The sequence below is a fragment of the Sus scrofa genome, chromosome 8 (genome assembly GCF_000003025.6).
Source record: "Sus scrofa isolate TJ Tabasco breed Duroc chromosome 8, Sscrofa11.1, whole genome shotgun sequence".
In the NCBI taxonomy this organism is placed as follows: domain Eukaryota; kingdom Metazoa; phylum Chordata; class Mammalia; order Artiodactyla; family Suidae; genus Sus; species Sus scrofa.
Window position 1 is genome coordinate 55,047,574 of NC_010450.4, and position 16,988 is coordinate 55,064,561.

Here is a 16,988-nt window from a genome sequence, read left to right on the forward strand (position 1 = left end):
CAAGAAAACTATAAAGAAAAAATGTGTGCGTGTATCACAAACACACTGAACCCTAAAAGGCTCCCAGAACGCCATCTGAAAATTACTGACCTATCTGGTTCGCCCTTCCTTAGACAGAGGAGGAAACCAAAGCCCAGAGAGGCCCTCTGCCCTTCCTAGGCCCACATAACAAAGTACCATGAACTCTGGCTTAAACCACAGTTCTGGAGGCTGGAAGCGCCAGTTGCAGCCTGTTTCTTCTGAGAGCTGAGTGTGTCAAGGCTCTCCCAGCTCCTGGAAGCTGGGAAGAATCGTCACGGCTCCCTGGCCTCTAGAAGCATCTCCCGACCTTTGGTCACCTACATGACACTCTCCCTGTGTAAGAACACATCTCAAAACATCTCCTTTTTATTAGGACAACAGACATATAGGATTAGGGTCCACTCTGATGATCTAATTTTAACTTGATTCCCTTGATGAAGAAAAAGACCACATTCTGAGTTAACGGGGGCAAGGGGACCTCAACAAATTAGGGGAAACACAATTCAACCCACAGCCCCATAGGGTTACTGTCACTAGTGAAGCTTTCTGGATATCCCAAATATCCCTGACTTCCATAAGTGTCTTTCATACCAAGGAACCAGTTTCTAAAACATTTTCATTATTAACACCTTTAATTAAAGATAAATACTTTAACTGAATGAGAAAACAACAGCAATTCGACATCAAATTTAAAAGGCAGTTATTAAGCTAATGTAACCTCTTGCAGGCATTAGTGTGGAATGAATTTGCACACACACTGTGGCACTACCTCAGTCACTAGAAGTCAGAAAACGAGAGCTGAGTCCCAGCTGTGATGGTCACTGGCTGCAAGACCACTTGCCATCTGGAGTGGCATCTTACCACTGCCTCGTCCCATGCACGACGCATATGATCTCAGAGTTGAGAGGATTCCAGGAAGCCTAGTCTATTTTACTGTGCTCTGTTTTGTGCTGTTCTTTTCTGTTGCCACACACACATGTGAGCAACAGGGAGACAGACAACATGAATGGCAACACGCTTCTAACACCCAGATGCAGGTTTTCAGGAGGGGAAGGCCTTCTTCCACCCCCTCATTTAACAGGAAGAATAGGGACTCCCGCAGAGGCTCAGTGCCCAGCCCTAAGACACACATGCATCTTCCCCTTGCTTGAACTTCCCCTTGCAAAAGCTACCATGAAGATGCATATTTATGTTTTATTTTTGCTGTTGGAGGTAGACCTTAGCTTTCACCAAATTCTCAGAGGGATCTATTTTGTTCAAATAAACCATCAGTTCTTACCACCTAAATGCCTGGCATATAAAAGATAGTCAGTAAACATTAGTTGACTTAGGTATATTGAATTCTTAATCAAGACAAAGTTAAAAGCCACTGAAATAGGAGTTCCCTTCGTGGCACAGTGGAAACGAATTTGACTAGGAACCATGAGGTTGCAGGTTCGATCCCTGGCCTCACTCAGTGGGTTAAGGATTTGGTGTTGTTGTGAGCTGTGGTGTAGGCTGCAGATGCGGCTTGGATCCTGCATTGCTGTGGCTGTGTTGTAGGCCTTTAGCTATACCTCCAATTGGACCCCTAGCCTGGGAATCTTCATATGCCAAGGGTGTAGCCCTAAAAAAAACAAAAACAACAACAACAAAAAAAAAAAACAAAAAAAAACGCTGAAGTGGAATAAAATAGAATAGGATCATTCTCTGAAAATAATCCTATTTCCAGAACCCAAAATACTCTCTCTGCATGGAATATTTCATAGGCTTGTAGTTCCCAGTCCTGGGTGAATTATGCAATGCTATGCTTGTCTATGAAACCAATTAAGAAAGATGTTTAAATCATAATTTCATCTCCTTTAGGAAATCATCCAACTTTTTATTTAATTCTGCCATTCTATTTAATTAACAAGGACTTAACATCAGTTAATAAATCCTATATTAATTTATGAAACTACTTTGTCCTTATTAAAGTAATTCAGATTTGTAAATGCTTGTAATTTTCATTCATTCCATAAAATAAAACATAGCACATTCAATTAAGGCTGCGACCTTACTTTACCATGGGTCCGGTTACCAGGCAAAATTCTGGTATATCTGGAGATACGTACTAGGACATTATCAGAACTGTGACTTTGACAAAGGCAGGGAAATGCCTTGGGCCCATGACATGCAGTATCATAAGAGACAGAACCAGAGTAGGTGCTCAGCAAACATTTGATGGATCAATGAAAGAAAAAAGCAACAGCTAATGTTGCTAGAAGACAGAAATCCCTCTTTGAACAGGGGGCCATCAACCTTAGGAAGAGCTGATAAGACATCCATCAGTGGAGGAAGATGCAGTGTGTTTTTGTGGGGCATTAAGGAAAAGCATCAAGCTGATGCCCATCAATGTAGATATCAAATACAACTTCTGTCTTTAGCTATTAAACACTTCTTTTTGATAACTTATTCCTAAGAACTTGCAAATATGGAAGCAACCCAAAGTTCTGGGAAAGGGAACTCAACACAGAAGAAGTCTGAGATTCTGCAAGAAGCAGGCTGGGCCATTTATGTCAGAGATGTGTGTCTGACAATTAATTACATTTTTAAAAACCCACATATGTTATTCACCAATAGGTCGTGCTCTTCAGAAGCATTTACATATAATGATTCACTTTGCCAATAGAGATGAAAAGCTCTCTTCTTTGCAAGAGTGGCTCTTACACGTGTTTGTGCCCCAGTTCCAGCAGAGCTGCAGCTTTATACATGACTCTGGATTTACACTTAAGATTAAGTATAAGCGGAGTTCCTGTCGTGGCGCAGTGGTTAACGAATCCAACTAGGAACCATGAGGTTGCGGGTTCGATCCCTGCCCTTGCTCAGTGGGTTAACGATCTGGCGTTGTGGTGAGCTGTGGTGTAGGTTGCAGACGCGGCTTGGATCCCACATTGCTGTGGCTCTGGCGTAAGCTGGCAGCTACAGCTCTGATTAGACCCCTAGCCTGGGAACCTCCATATGCCGCGGGAGCGGCCCAAGAAATGGCAAAGAGACAAAAAAAAAGATTAAGTATAAGCAAGTGTTACTAAGTATAATCAAAGAAGAACCTACAAAGTCTTGCCATGCCTTGCCTAGCTTGCTAGACCATCCTATAGCGCAGAGAAAGAGTAAATTTCTCGTCCAAAAACCTTCCTGAAAACGTCATTGTCAGCTTGACAATTACTAAGGGCCATCAAGACGGAAAGAGATGAACACAGGAACTGTGCTGTTCCCCTGGTGAGATCAGCACCAGGACAGGAGGGTCTTCCTGTGTCTTTACTCTGTCCCCCTCCCCCCAACAAAGATCCCTGATACAGTCAGCCCTCTGTATCCATGGATCCAACCAACTGCAGATCAAAAGTATTCAGAAAACAAATTCCGAAAAGTTTCGAAAAGCAAAACTTGAATTTGCCAAGCAAGGCAACTATTTATATAGCCTTCACAATATACTGGGCATTGTAAGTAACCTAGAGGCGACTGAAAGTCCACAGGAGGGTGTGTCTCGGTTACACACAAACATGGGAACCTGAGCGTCCCTGGATTCTAGTATACGGGCTCCTGGGACCAAGCCCCTGGATTTTAGAGAGAAAACAACCCAAGATCCAGATCTTCAGTGACACATCAAATTTAAACCATTCACCTTACCTGGAGCTGAGGTTTCTTTGTGATGAGTGTTTTTTCCTTAGCAGCCAAGAATGAAGTCTTGGGAGAAATTGAGGGTGTTTGAACAAGAGAAGATATTTTGTTGTCGCAAAATTTAATTTAAAAGGTATTCTCATTATGATCCATTCATTAGATGGAATACTAGGCTCTCTCTCTCTCTCTCTCTCTCTCTCTCTCCTCTCTCTCTGTATGTGTGTGTGTGCATGCGCGCGCACATGCGCGCGCGCTTTTTTTTATGGAAGTTCTCAGGCTGGGAGGAAACTGGAGCTTCAGCTGCTGGCCTACACCACAGCCACAGCAACGTGGGATCTGAGCCTCATCTGCGACCTGTACCACATCTCATGGCAATGCCAAATTCTTAACCCACTGAGTGAGGCCAGGGATTGAACTGCATCCTCATGGATCCTAGTCAGGTTCATTACTGCTGAGCCATGACGGAACTCCGGTAGGCACTTCTTAAAATGGTGTTATAGAAGGATATTTAATGAAAAAGGAAATATTCATTTTAACCTTTCCTTCTTTCTAAGGTATATTGAAAAATAGTTCATACAATAAAAATAAATATTAAAAGGGAAAAGGGAAAGGGATAAATTAGGAATTTCAGATTAGCAGACACAAACTACTATACATGAAGTATTTTTTTAAAAAATTTTTGGCTGCACTAATGGCATATGAAAGTTCCTGGGCCTGGGGTGGAACCCGCATCACAGTAGCGACCGGAGCCACAACAGCGGCAATGCAACATCCTTAACCCATTGTTCCACAAGGGAACTCTTAATCTTTTCTTCTTTTTAAGGTACATTGAAAAATATTTCATGTAATAAAAATAAATACAAAAATGTGTAGGGGGAAGGGATAAATTAGGGGTGGGATTAGCAGAGACAAACAACTACATATGAAATTTTTTTAATTTTTAAACTTCTTTTTCTTTTTACTTTATTTTTGGCCACACCCCGCGGCATGTGGAAGTTCCAGGGCCCAGGATCAAACACACGCCACTGCAGTGAACCAAGCCACAGCAGTGACAACACCAAATCCTTAACCCACTGAACCACCAGGGAACTCTTTTTCATTTTTTTAATGCTTTGCTGAAATGTAATTGATTTACAATGTTATGTTAACTTCTGCTACACAACAAAGTGATTCCGTTATACATACATATATACGCATTCTTTTTCAGATTCTTTTTCCACATAGATTATCGCAGAATTTTGGGTAGAGTTCCCTGCTCTGCACAGCAGGTCCCCGCTGGCCAGTCATTCCATCTACCACAGTGTGCACGTGCCAATCCCAACCCCCAGTCCATCCCCCCTCCCCCCACCTGTCCCCTGTGGTAACCATATATTTGTTTTCAAAGTCTGTGAGTCTGTTTTTATTTTGCAAATAAGTTCATTTGTATCATTTTTGTTAGATTCCACATATAGGTGATATATGATATTTGTCTTTGTCTAGCTTCATTTAGTATGACAATTTCAGGTCCATCCATGTTGCTGAAAAATGGCATTATTTCATTCTTTTCTATGGAATATTCTTTTTTATGGAATATTCTATATACCTTATTGTATAGATAAGCAACAACGTCCTACTGTATAGCACAGAGAAGAATATTCAATATTCTGTAATAAATCATAATGGAAAAGAATATGAAAAAATACAAGAAAAGGGGGGAGGGTGGAATTCAGAGACCACTGAGAAAATTTATTTATTCATGCAAAAATACCCATTGAAACCACTGTGTGCTCTGCTAAAGATCAAATGAGCAAGAAAGAGACATGCCTCTCTGTGCCGAGTTTTATGTATTTTCCACTCACAATCAGTTATCGAGTCTCTTCTTTGTGCCACTGCTGTAAATTGGGGGCCGGGGGTTGGAGAGCAATGGCCTGTGGTGCCTAGTCTTGAAATCAGCACTATGCCCTCGTCTCTTCCACTTGGACACACTGAGAAAATAGACCATTAAAAGCAGGGGAGGGGCTGTCATTTAAGTAAAGTTGCAGGGGCAGAGGCAGAATATTTTACGTAAGAGTATGAAGCGCATGAGGTTTGACGTGGGTTCTCCACTGCTGTTTCCACGTGTTTCCTGTCTCTAGGGGTCTTGGAGGCTCCCTGGCACCTTCCTCAGGTCTTAGCCTTGCCATTCACCACCCCAGCCACAAAGCTACCAAGGCCACACAACTACCCTGACAAACTGATGTGTACTAAAGTGTCGACTAAATACTACTCATTTAATGAACTAATAGCTAGTAATTAATTAAAGATTACTCTCCTAAGTAAAAGTTAATGAAGTTTAACTTCAGCCTTGCAGAGAGGGGTCTAGAATACCAACAATGCTTGATATTCTCATTGTGCTATGAACGTCTCGACAAACGGCAGTACAAGGACCTGTGTGCTAAAGAGTAGGGGCTATGAAGAGGAATAAGACATGAACCTTGTCCACTGAGGGCCATATGAGGGGAAAGGTTAATACACAAACAAGTTTAACCACAGCCATAAACAGCAGGGGCGGCCTGAGCCTGAGGCCAGAAGAGGGCCGAGCATTCATCCCATACCAGCTGTCCTCCTGCACTCTCGAGGTTCGGAAACAGCACTGCTTGATGTGAAGGGTCTCTTGCAGTTAAACCTGTCATCCAGCTCCTTGAATGAGCCCCAGCCTAGGTCTCCCCTGGTGGGGGGGTTGCAGAAGGGCAGTCCCAGCACTGACGGAGCCACCAGTGAGTCCTCAGGGCAGAGGGCCCAGGGGTCTGAGGTCCAGACACCTCCACTACCTTGGAGGGTCGAGGGTCCATTTTTCAAAAGAGTTGGCAGCTTTCCTTAAATTCATGTTCCACTTTTCAGAGGTAGTAGGAGGCAGATAAAAGGTCCCACCGCATCAGGTACAAAGGCTTTTAAATGCATTTTATCTTTGTTGTTTAACCCAAGAGTGATGAATACCGGTAATTCCAGGTCAGGTTGGAGGAAAGAGTGCCTTCCAGAGCAACAAAGGAACAACTGTGGAGACTGGCCCCCTCGATCATCTCTCAGGTCACCCCAGCACTGAAGCCTGGTACCAAGAAAACAGCTCACTACACTGACCCACATGAGCCAAACGTGTCCCCGTTGCCTCAATGCTCCCCTCTTATGTTTTCCTTTCTGGGACTTTAGATCAGGCTTGGCAGACTCTCCAGGTTACAACAACAGTCCTCCTCTGTCTCCAATAAAATCTGATGGCAGTGCATATGCTCTCTCAGCAAAGCCTCTAGAATAAGCATGTCATGGCATTTCTATAAGCAAAGCTGGTTTCCTTCTTCCACCTTGGAGGCTGGATTGAAAGTTTCCGCTGACCTTTGCTTTCCTGAGTTATTTTCTTCATCCTTGTACGATACACACACTGCACTCCAACCAGGAACCACACCTCAGGTCGTCTGTGGGAACCTGCTACCCTGCTCTCTGGGCTCTTTGCCCCCTGGGCACCCTCAATCCACGTCACTCAAAAGCAAGTGTTACACTTACTTTTCCAGGAAACCTCTAATCACTGACCTTAACTATTCATATCTCAAGCCAGCACTTCTGGAACTCGCTTGTATTAATAGAGATGTGTTTGTTAACTTGCCTACTTTGATTTATTCTACTCCAAATGTGTTATTTTGCTGTTTGGGGTGTTATAGTCTAACTTTCCAAGGAGCCCACAATCTCCTTGAATGCAGACACCATGTCCTCTTTTTTCCCGTGCCCTTTATCCCATCTTCTGTCTCCACGACAACACACTTTAATTTGGATTTCTATCAATTAGCAGATCATGAAATCAGTGTTGTCAGCCTCCTACCAACAACTTTTAGTGAAACAGAATAGGACCTAAGAGAACTAAAAGTATCAGAGCACCTCATCCACAATGAGGGCAAGGCTCTTTTAAAAAGTCGGACACAGAGCTGTGTGAGAATGTGTATTAGCTCAGGATATAAAATATATTTCTTATTAAGTTGTGATCATGAAACCTTGAGGAGTACAGCCAGAGACTGACTACTTATTTATCCCAAGCAAGAAAGCTGCCCTTTGCACATCTATCTGGACCCCTTAGCAGCTGATCCTGGGTTCCTGGCTTTTGATGTCATTTCTGGGGGCTCCAAGCATCACTTAAAGACCTTCCAGGTTAGACCCTGCTTGCCCTTTGGACCACAGGGGGCCCTGCACCCCGCTGTCCACACTGACCCTGCCTGCCTTGGACTCAATGCTCTTCTGTTCTGTTTTACCAAATCCAAACTAGTCTCAAGAAAAAGCCCAGAGGTGATGACGGCAGAGCTCCTGATGTGTACAAATACACACCTGGCTCTTTGGGGATCAGGGTCTAATATCCTCCTTCTACTTAGAGTAAGTGACTTTATTACATAATGGAAAATAAGACTCAGGAAATGAACATTTCTTGGAGCTACCTAGGAGTAAAACTCCAATTCATGGAAGAATACTTCAACCATGAGCTTCAGTTAGCAATTTAGTCAACTTTTGAAAATAGAGCAGCAAAAATTCTGCATTTTTGAAGAAATAAGTCCTGTGAGAAAAAATTCTAATTACTAGTTACTACCTGAGGCAATAGTTATTATACTTAAAATACTATTTTAAAGGGTCAATGAGAATGAAAATTATACTACAATCAGTTTTTCTTACTTTTGCTCCATACAGAGATACAAATAGAAAATCAGAGTAAATATTCTTATAATTTTTCAAATGTTCCTAATGCAAATGCTTTGCTTTTAAAAAAACAACCTAGTAGGGACTTTCCTCCAGAATTATTTTGGCCAAAATCTAGAAATCCGGTAGTGATGTGGGGCAAATCTGGAGCATTTCACACTGCCATGGGATGCTCTACATTTCTGCATATTTGTCCAGTCCCAGCTTTCCATTCACAGTTTGCTCTGGAGCCAAAAATGACTCTGTTGGTGCCATTGGCTGCTCTTACAACATTTGGAAAATGATCATCATTTCCTTATCTTATTTGCTGCCATTTAGCCAATGTAGAGAAAACAAAATATAAATGAGGCTTCTTTTACAAAGGAAGCTATAACTTGATGAAAACCTGCCAGGGAATTATACTTATTCTAAGTACGTACAAGCTGGGATAGAAATTCCCTGGAAAAACTGAGGGAATTTCCTGTCTTCCAGCATAATTATAGGAATGGTCTACAGTCTGGTATGGAAGCCCTTAAACTTGAAGAAGTTTCAGGAAAGAGCTACAAAGATATCTATGAAGTTAGAAAATAAAGCCTTTAATGAAAAATACTAGCACAGGAGTTCCCTGCTGGCCTCATGGTTAAGGACCCAGCATTGTCACTACTGTGGCCCATGATCGCTGCTGTGGCATGGGTTCAGTCCCTGGCCAGAGAACTTCTACATGGTCAAAGAAAGAAAAAGAAAAAAAAAAAAAGACAAGAAAAAACAAACACCAGCACAACTGAGAATACAATGTTGACTAATTTCTAGGATGAACAATAGCAAGAAGGGTGCTTTGGGGAGAAACTGGGTAGGTAGGGGGCTAAACGATTAACATTCAACCTCTAGTGATGGTTTGAAGCCCCTCTCTGAGAGCTTCTTGGGGCGGAAGTGGTCCCTATGTCACAGCTCTGCCCTGACCCAGCTCTGCATTCCAGAGGAGAGGGACCGTCTAGTGTGTGGGGCACGGCAAGTACCTGAAAAATGTCTGTAACAGCTGGCTTTATCTTATATTCCTATGTCTCTCTTTCTCTCATCACCATTTTCTCAGCTTCGATCCCTGGCCTCGCTCAGTGGGTTCAGGATTCGGCGTTGCCTTGAGCTGTGGTGTAGGTCGCAGACGCAGCTTGGATCTGGCATTGATGTGGCTGTGGTGGTGGCCGGTGGCTACAGCTTCAATTCAACTCTCAGCCTGAGAAACTCCATATGCCACGAGTGCAGCCCTAAAAAGACAAAAACAAAAAACAAATCAACCAAAACAAAAAAAAAAACCTTACAAACCAAGATGCTTTGGGCTTTCAGAGGATGGAGAAGTCACATATGGACAGAGGAGTCCAGTGACATTTCACAAAGAGGTGATTTTGACCTGGCTTTCAGGTGTTGAACTGCAGAGATGATTCTGAGACAAAGAGAGCCTAGTCTTCTAGTTCATTTAATAAATTTTACTCAAATATTTGTTTACAGATTCTAAAAGAGAAGATGGAAAATATAACCTGTAATATCTGTGTAAGGAACAGCGAAAGAGGAAGTCTGTCTTGTCTTTTGGCCATGAAAGGAATAATGGGAGATTCTTGTTGAAAGAGAAAACAAACTTAACAGAATTTAGAAGGATACCCCTAAGCTACTATTTGAAATTTTTTTAAGCAGTTGTAATATCTATCATTCTATGATGGTCTTAGTTCATTTGGGCTGCTGGTAACAGAAAACCACAGACCAGGTGGCTTATAAACAGCAGACATTTATTTCTCACAGTCCTAGAGGCTGGAAAGTCCAGGATCAAGCAGATTCTGAGTCTGGTGAGGGCCAGCTCACTGTTCCCAGAGCCCGTGTTCTTGCCTCGTCCTCAGGCAGCGATGGGAGAACTCCGACTCTTCCTCCGCTTACAAGGGCACGAATCCATCCGCATCGGCCCCACCCTGATGCCCTAATCGCCTCCCAGGGCCTCCAAACACCTTCACATTGGGGATTAGGTTTCAAACTATGAATAGGGGGCCGGTGGGGCCACAAACATTCCGTTTCTAGGAACCATCAGAGCCAAAAGCATTACCTCTCGGTCCAATAAGTCCCACTCTGGGCCGATCAAACAACCAATCATTCCCTTACATCTCACGCCCACCTCGACCTGCCTGCTCTGGTCTCACCTGAGGAAGATCCACCCCAAGGGCACCCTCCAGGGCGGCGGGCTCCCGGGTGGGAAGGGGCTCCTCGGGAAGGGGCTCCTCGGCGCCACCCGGCTCAGGTCCTCCCTTCTTCTTAGGGACAGCTATCCCAGGGCACACCCACCGCCACCCTGATGAACTCAAGACCGTGAACTTCAAGGACACCAGCTCCTTTCGCATCTGGACCCCAACGAGAAAGGCTTGAAACACACTGGTTACCTCGCTGCCTGTCTAGTCTCCGTGGTGAGCTCTGGTTTCCTAAGGACCGTCTGTTCACCCCAGTGGTTATCATCCAAGAACAAGATCCTTTTCAGGAGAGACGCCCCCTGCTGTTGACCCACGAGTGAGCGGCCTTTCCCCACAGCCTCCCTGGGCCATGAGATAGGAATCCTACCCAGCCTAAATCTTCCGTTTGCGTCAAGAGCCCTCACCTGTGGCTGGGATGCGTGACTGCCATTCTCTCCCTCAGGGTCACCTCGGTTCCCATGAGCACCGGAGCCTCACTGTGAACACCTCAGTCCTCTAAATCCAGCACCCAGGAAGTGGCAGCCCGCTCCCCCAGACAGCATCCTAGCTCCAGGATGCCTCCTAACAGACTGCTTGTATGTCCCTCTGAAACCAGAAGCCCTGCTTCTCAATCTTGCCCAGCCTTTTGGGTAAGAGAATTCTGATCCCAACCTGGGCGGGACTAAAGCAGTGTTTACCAAACTTACCATCATAAAAATTCCTCAGGTGCATTCATTAAAAACACAGAATCCGGAGTTCCGGTCATGGCGCAGCAGAAATGAATTTGACTAGGAACCATGAGGTTGTGGATTCGATCTCTGGCCTTGCTTAGTGGGTTAAGGATTCGGCATTGCTGTGAGCTGTGGTGTAGGTTGTAGACACAGCTCGGATCCTCCGTTGCCAGCAGCTGTAGCTACGATTAGACTCCTAGCCTGGGGTGTGGCCCTAAAAAGACCAAACAAAACAAAACAAACAAACAAAAAACCCCAAAGAATCTCAAGCCCTTCTCCTATAGGTGCCGGTTCAGGACATCCAGGGAGGTCTGATGTGTTTTGGGCCAGGACCTTAGACAAGCCCTCCTTAGAGCTTTTGGGCCCTTGGGGAAAGAGTAGATTAAAGTCTGCCATGTCTTTGTAGCCCTGGTGATTTGGACTTTTAGCCCCTTTCTAAAGGGGAGGCCAACCCTTTCATCCCAATCAATTTCCCCTAGTTTCAACCCAGCTAGTTCTTAATCCAGCCATTCTCTCTTCCATTTGCCAACACATCTTACACTCAGAGTCACCGTAACCATGACACTTCTCTTACCAGAAGGGCCTCCCTGACCATGACTCTGTCACTTGCCCCACAGAGAAACCACCCCCACCTAAGAGTTCCTGCCCCACCTGCCAAGCTTCTTAGATTAGTTCCCTGGAGGGTATTGCAGGCTCATATCAGGATGGAATTTTCCACACTCCATGGATACAGTGACTTCCAGCTCACAGCCTTCCTGAGAGGGCACCAGCACTTTATGCTCATGAGCTTCTAGGCCCTTGTTGGAAACTTCATCTTCACTGGACAGCCTATGATGTAAGCAGCATATTGATGATAATTCTTCACCTCGAACAACACAAACATGGCTTCCCCAGACTGTCATGCATATGCCTGTATTCCCAAGTAATTCCACCAGAATTCACTGCTCCAGTTTCACCATAAACCCTGTAATTATAATAGCCACTCATTTAACACTTTTATTTCTCTAAGCCATTTTATAAACATAAACATATTTAAATTTTTCTTTATTTTCTCCCCAAAAATAAAACCCATACCCTCAATTTCTTTCCTACTCTTACTTATCTTTCACAGCACGAGAATGTAGAGATTCAAAGTAAGCAATCACCAATGAATTATAACATTAATTAATAAAATACATGAGGGATTAAGCTATCCACAACAACTGAGTCTGAAAGATGAGAATGCTTTAAGAGCCTCTGTTAGAGGAATTTAGTACAGCAACCACAAATGTCAAAGGAGGAGAGAAGTCTGTCTTTTTAGCTCTTTGGATCCTGGACATCCAAGAGGGCAAACTATGAATATATTTGAAGAGTGGAAAATAAAATAGAACAAACAAAAACAGAATAAAACCCAAACTTGCTCTCCTGCCTGAAAATAGTGAATCTGAATATTGCTGGAAATCTAGAAAGTGGCCATTTCCATGGATATGTTGGCGCAGATCCAATGTGGAAGTGGTTGATTGATTTAGGCTTCGTAAAGAATACAGGAAGGAGTTAGTCCCACCACCCCCCAGGAGTTCTGCCCCTAGAAACTCCTCTTAGAAATCACGAGAGTCGGGAGTTACCTGGTGCCCTAGAGGTTAAGGACTTGGCTTTGTCACTGATCACAGGGCTACTGCTGGCCAAGGAACTTCCACAGGCTTGGCCAAAAAAAAGTCATGATAGTCTTCTCTGAAATACTTCCTTTTGTATGAATTGCATTCTGAAAAACAGAAAGCTCTCACAGAAAAAAGACGGGAATGATGTGAGTTAATATGGGAGGGTTCACTCACTAAGCACCCAGTACTTCCGAAGCTGTGTGCTCAGTCTTTGCATGCAATTTCAGTCTGGACAGCGGCTTCCACACAACAAAACTGAAATTCTAGGAAGTGAAGTAACCTGTTCTAGGTCACCCAGTGCAGAGTTAAGGTCAGTCTGACTCCAAAGACCAAGTTCTCTCCCCAACAGTAAGTGACCATTCAAGTCGACAGGAAAGCTACTGAGCACTCATGGCAGGCCCTGTTCTAGCAATGGGGGCATGACATGGAACATGGATAAAATCCCTGCCTTCAAGAAGTCTACACTCTAGGGATTCCCAAACCATCCTTTAGGAGAGTGAGGATCACTGATGATGTCTTTAAAATGTCTGGAGAGGCACTGAGAAAGGAATGACAATGCTGAGTCCTAAATCATTGAGAATTCCATCCAGAGAAACTGTGCAGTCATTCCTACGAGGCTCACGACAAGTAGGGCATTTTTTTTAAATTTCAAAATTAATGAAAGGCAGAGAAGACAGACAGGCATTGAATAATATTAGAAAGGACATGATTAATGTCTCATGAATGTTAATTTTATAATTCATCTACTCCACAACACCAAACTGTATTATATACTCATGGAGACCAGGGTCCACTTTGCTAATTATTTGGGTCCTATTTGATAAAAGAAGTCATATTCTCCATTCCACACAGACACTCCATGTAGCACAATTTGATTCTTAATGTGGCCTCCCTTGACCCCAAAATTTCCAAAGGCTTTAGAGACAGGTTTAGAGTGGCCAAAACTATAAAGGAAATTGAACTTTAGCAGGCTATTTCCAAGAATCTCCAAAGTAGGTTTATATAATTAAGCAATATAGAATCGGTCTTGAATATCAAACAGAAATCTTCTTTTGCACCCATATTGTTGTTCCTTTTAAGGACAGAATAAAAATCAACTAAGGATTATTGTCTTGATATCTGGTATCATATTGACCTAAAGATTCAGGTAAGTATAAATTCTAAAACAATTTGGGGAAAATTTACTTAACCCCTGTAGGACCAAGAGGTCTTAAACTGGAATGAGAAAATTAGCAATTTTGAGTATGAACTTACATTGCCAACAACGTCACTAAGGCTGATGTCACAGAAAGTATTACCATCTTATTATTCTTATTTATTCCACTCCCTTCTCAAGTGTCTCCTCAAGAACATTCCAGAAGTCAGTCACCCAGGGATTAGAGGGCAACTGAGGTACCTTTATTTGTTGGTAGTTTTAAAAAAAATCTAAACACATTCTTGCTGTGCAAAGGAATAATTCAGAGGTTTAAACTCTGAGGCTCTTACCCTCGGCAAAGAATAAACAAAGAGAAACTCTCTTCCTGCCTCACCTACACCTGCTGGTCAAGATTCTTCCAATAACCCAACCTCTCTCCAGAAAGACACAGAAGGGCACTCAGACTAGAGGCCAAGTTCATAACAATAAAAGGAAATTACTCAGAGAAGAAGAAACTATCACTAAAAGGAAACACTACTTAGGAAATCATTATTGGAAAATTGCTATGGATTACTGCAAAGCTCCCTTTTTCCTAAAGCATTTAATACCATTTCCATAGGTACTCAAAGGACTAACATTCTGGCATTAAAAAGAAAAAAGAAACTCTTCCTATATCTAATTACCTTTTTCTACTAATTTCTTTAAAATGTTTTTTTAAAAAATTATCCTTATCTTTGAAATAGTTTAAGGCTCACAAGAAATTGTAAAAGTAGTAGAGTTCCCACGTACCCTTCACCCAGCTACCCCCAATAATAGCATGTCACCCTGCCTTAGCCCTTGCAGAACCAAGACAGTGAGGTTTTTCTTTTTCTTTTTGTCTTTTCAGGGCCATGCCCACACCTGCAGCATATGGAAGTTCCCAGGCTAGGGGTCGAATCGGAGCTGTAGCCACCGACTTACACCACAGCCATAGCAATGCAGGATCCGAGCCACATCTGTGACCTATATCACAGCTCAGGGCAACACCAGACACTTAACCCATTGAGCGAGGCCAGGGATCGAACCAGAAACCTCATGGATACTAGTGGGGTTTGTTACCCCTGAGATATGAGGGTAACTCCAGTTTTTCAGTATTTTTAACTCAGGTATAAACCGTATTCAGATCTCACAGATTTTATATACTTTTTCTTCTTTTCTTTTTCTGGTCTATCGTTATAGGACATTTTACCCCATGTGTAAACTCAAGTAACCAACACCTCAAACAGGATGTAGAACTGTTCTAGCACAACAAAGAAGCTCCCTGGTGTCACTCCTCAGTTGTCACAGCTTTCCCCCAGCACTGGCCTGGGCAACAGCCCATCTGCCTTTCATTACTATAACCTTATCATCTGGATCATGTTACATAAGCATGCAATACATACACCTCTGAGACTGGCTTTTTGAGCTTGCACATAAGATCCACCCTTTCCCTTGCTTTTTTGTTTTTGTCTTTTTTAAGGCCGTATCCAGCGCATATGGAGGCTCCCCTGCTAGGAGGCCAATCAGAGCTACAGCTGCCAGCCTACACCACAGCCACAGCAATGCAGGATCCTCTCGACCTACACCACAGCTCATGGCAACGCCAGATCCTTAACCCACTGAGCGAGGCCAGGGATCCAACCCACATCCTCATGGATGCTAGTTGGGTTTGTTAACTGATGAACCACAACGGGAACTTCTGCATTGATTTTTAAACCTCATTTAAGCAAAATTTAAAATAAAACCAAAAATACCCTATGATCAAATACCTGCACTATTAAGGGGGAAAAAAGCATTCCAAATAATTAGTGTTTTGGTTTGGTTTTGGTATTTGAGAGAGAATGAGTGCAGGTGGAATCTGGGGTGAACACAGAACCACTAGAGGTGGTACTCTTTCGAGATTAAGAGGAAAGCACTTTGGCAAGTGAAGCATCATATTTTGACCTCCTGAAAACTCTGACACTGGGACTGCAGGGACCACAGGCATTTGGGTTAATTGCTCACATAGCTGGTGCTGTTTGTGGAGTAGTCTTTAGTTTTCCGTTTTTAGAGATAAAAACCTGCATTAAGCATAATTATACAGAACCCTAAACTTGATCAAATGCCATTTATTACAATGCTTCTGTATCTGTCATGACAAATACAATCTGGGAACAGGAGCAGATTTTCACACCCATTTCTGCCATTAATAAAGTAGCACATTCACAAAGAGTCTACTAAAATAAGACTACTACTTCTCTCAGAATTTAAAATGCCTGGGCCCACTCACATGTGTTAAAAACCAACCTAATAGTCCCTGGATAAAACTTTCTACCATATTTCTGAAACAGTTCGTATGCTACAAAGAGCCCTTTAGAAAGTCCATTTATTGAATTATTTTTTATTCTCCACAAAGGCTTTTTCTGCCATGAAGAATTCACTCAACTTATTAAAATTTAGCCTCGTGTAGTTTTTACATTAAAGACTTTAGTCACAGTGGCACTGGCTGGCAGTTCCCAGTCCCCGAGCTCCTAGACGCCTTGTGTGGGGCATATACAGCCCAGCAGGAACCAGCTGCTCTGAGCTCTTCACCCAGCCTTCCATCTGTCACCTGCCCTCACCCTCCAGCCTTCCTATCACAACCTTGGCGAAGTGGACCAGGGCTCCCCTGGGTGGACTCCTGCCTTGAAAGGACCCAGGTTTTATGAGGGTGTAGCTCTTCAGGGGCACTTTTGCAGCTCACAAGCTGACCTAGCAGAGGTCCAAGCTTCTGTCAGGACATATGGACCACCAGATTCAAGTCCAACTTAAAAATCACAACTTTTCTGCACACGTTCAGGCGTCCAAGAGATGCTTTGTATGGGAGCTGATCAGTTCTCTTCCTAGAACCTCAGCCCTGGGGATTTGGTGGCAGTGTTTGCAGCAGGGCAATTACACAGGGGTTGACCCAGCAGCTTGAATG

At 43.3% G+C, this 16,988-nt stretch overlaps 1 long non-coding RNA gene across 7 annotated transcripts in view; it reads right to left on the reverse strand.

The window, feature by feature from the left end:
- LOC102165777 overlaps positions 10,080 to 16,988 on the reverse strand; it is a 55,963-nt gene continuing 49,054 nt past the window's right edge. For 4 of the 7 annotated variants that reach the window (XR_002346671.1, XR_002346672.1, XR_002346670.1 and 1 more), the window contains 2 exons: positions 12,862 to 12,998; positions 11,399 to 12,221 (listed from right to left, as the gene is read on the reverse strand). This is a non-coding gene — a long non-coding RNA (uncharacterized LOC102165777). Of the gene's footprint in view, positions 11,350 to 11,398; positions 12,222 to 12,861; positions 12,999 to 16,988 lie in introns of those variants that run through there. The other 3 variants (XR_002346675.1, XR_002346674.1, XR_001298322.2) reach the window with 3 other exon arrangements.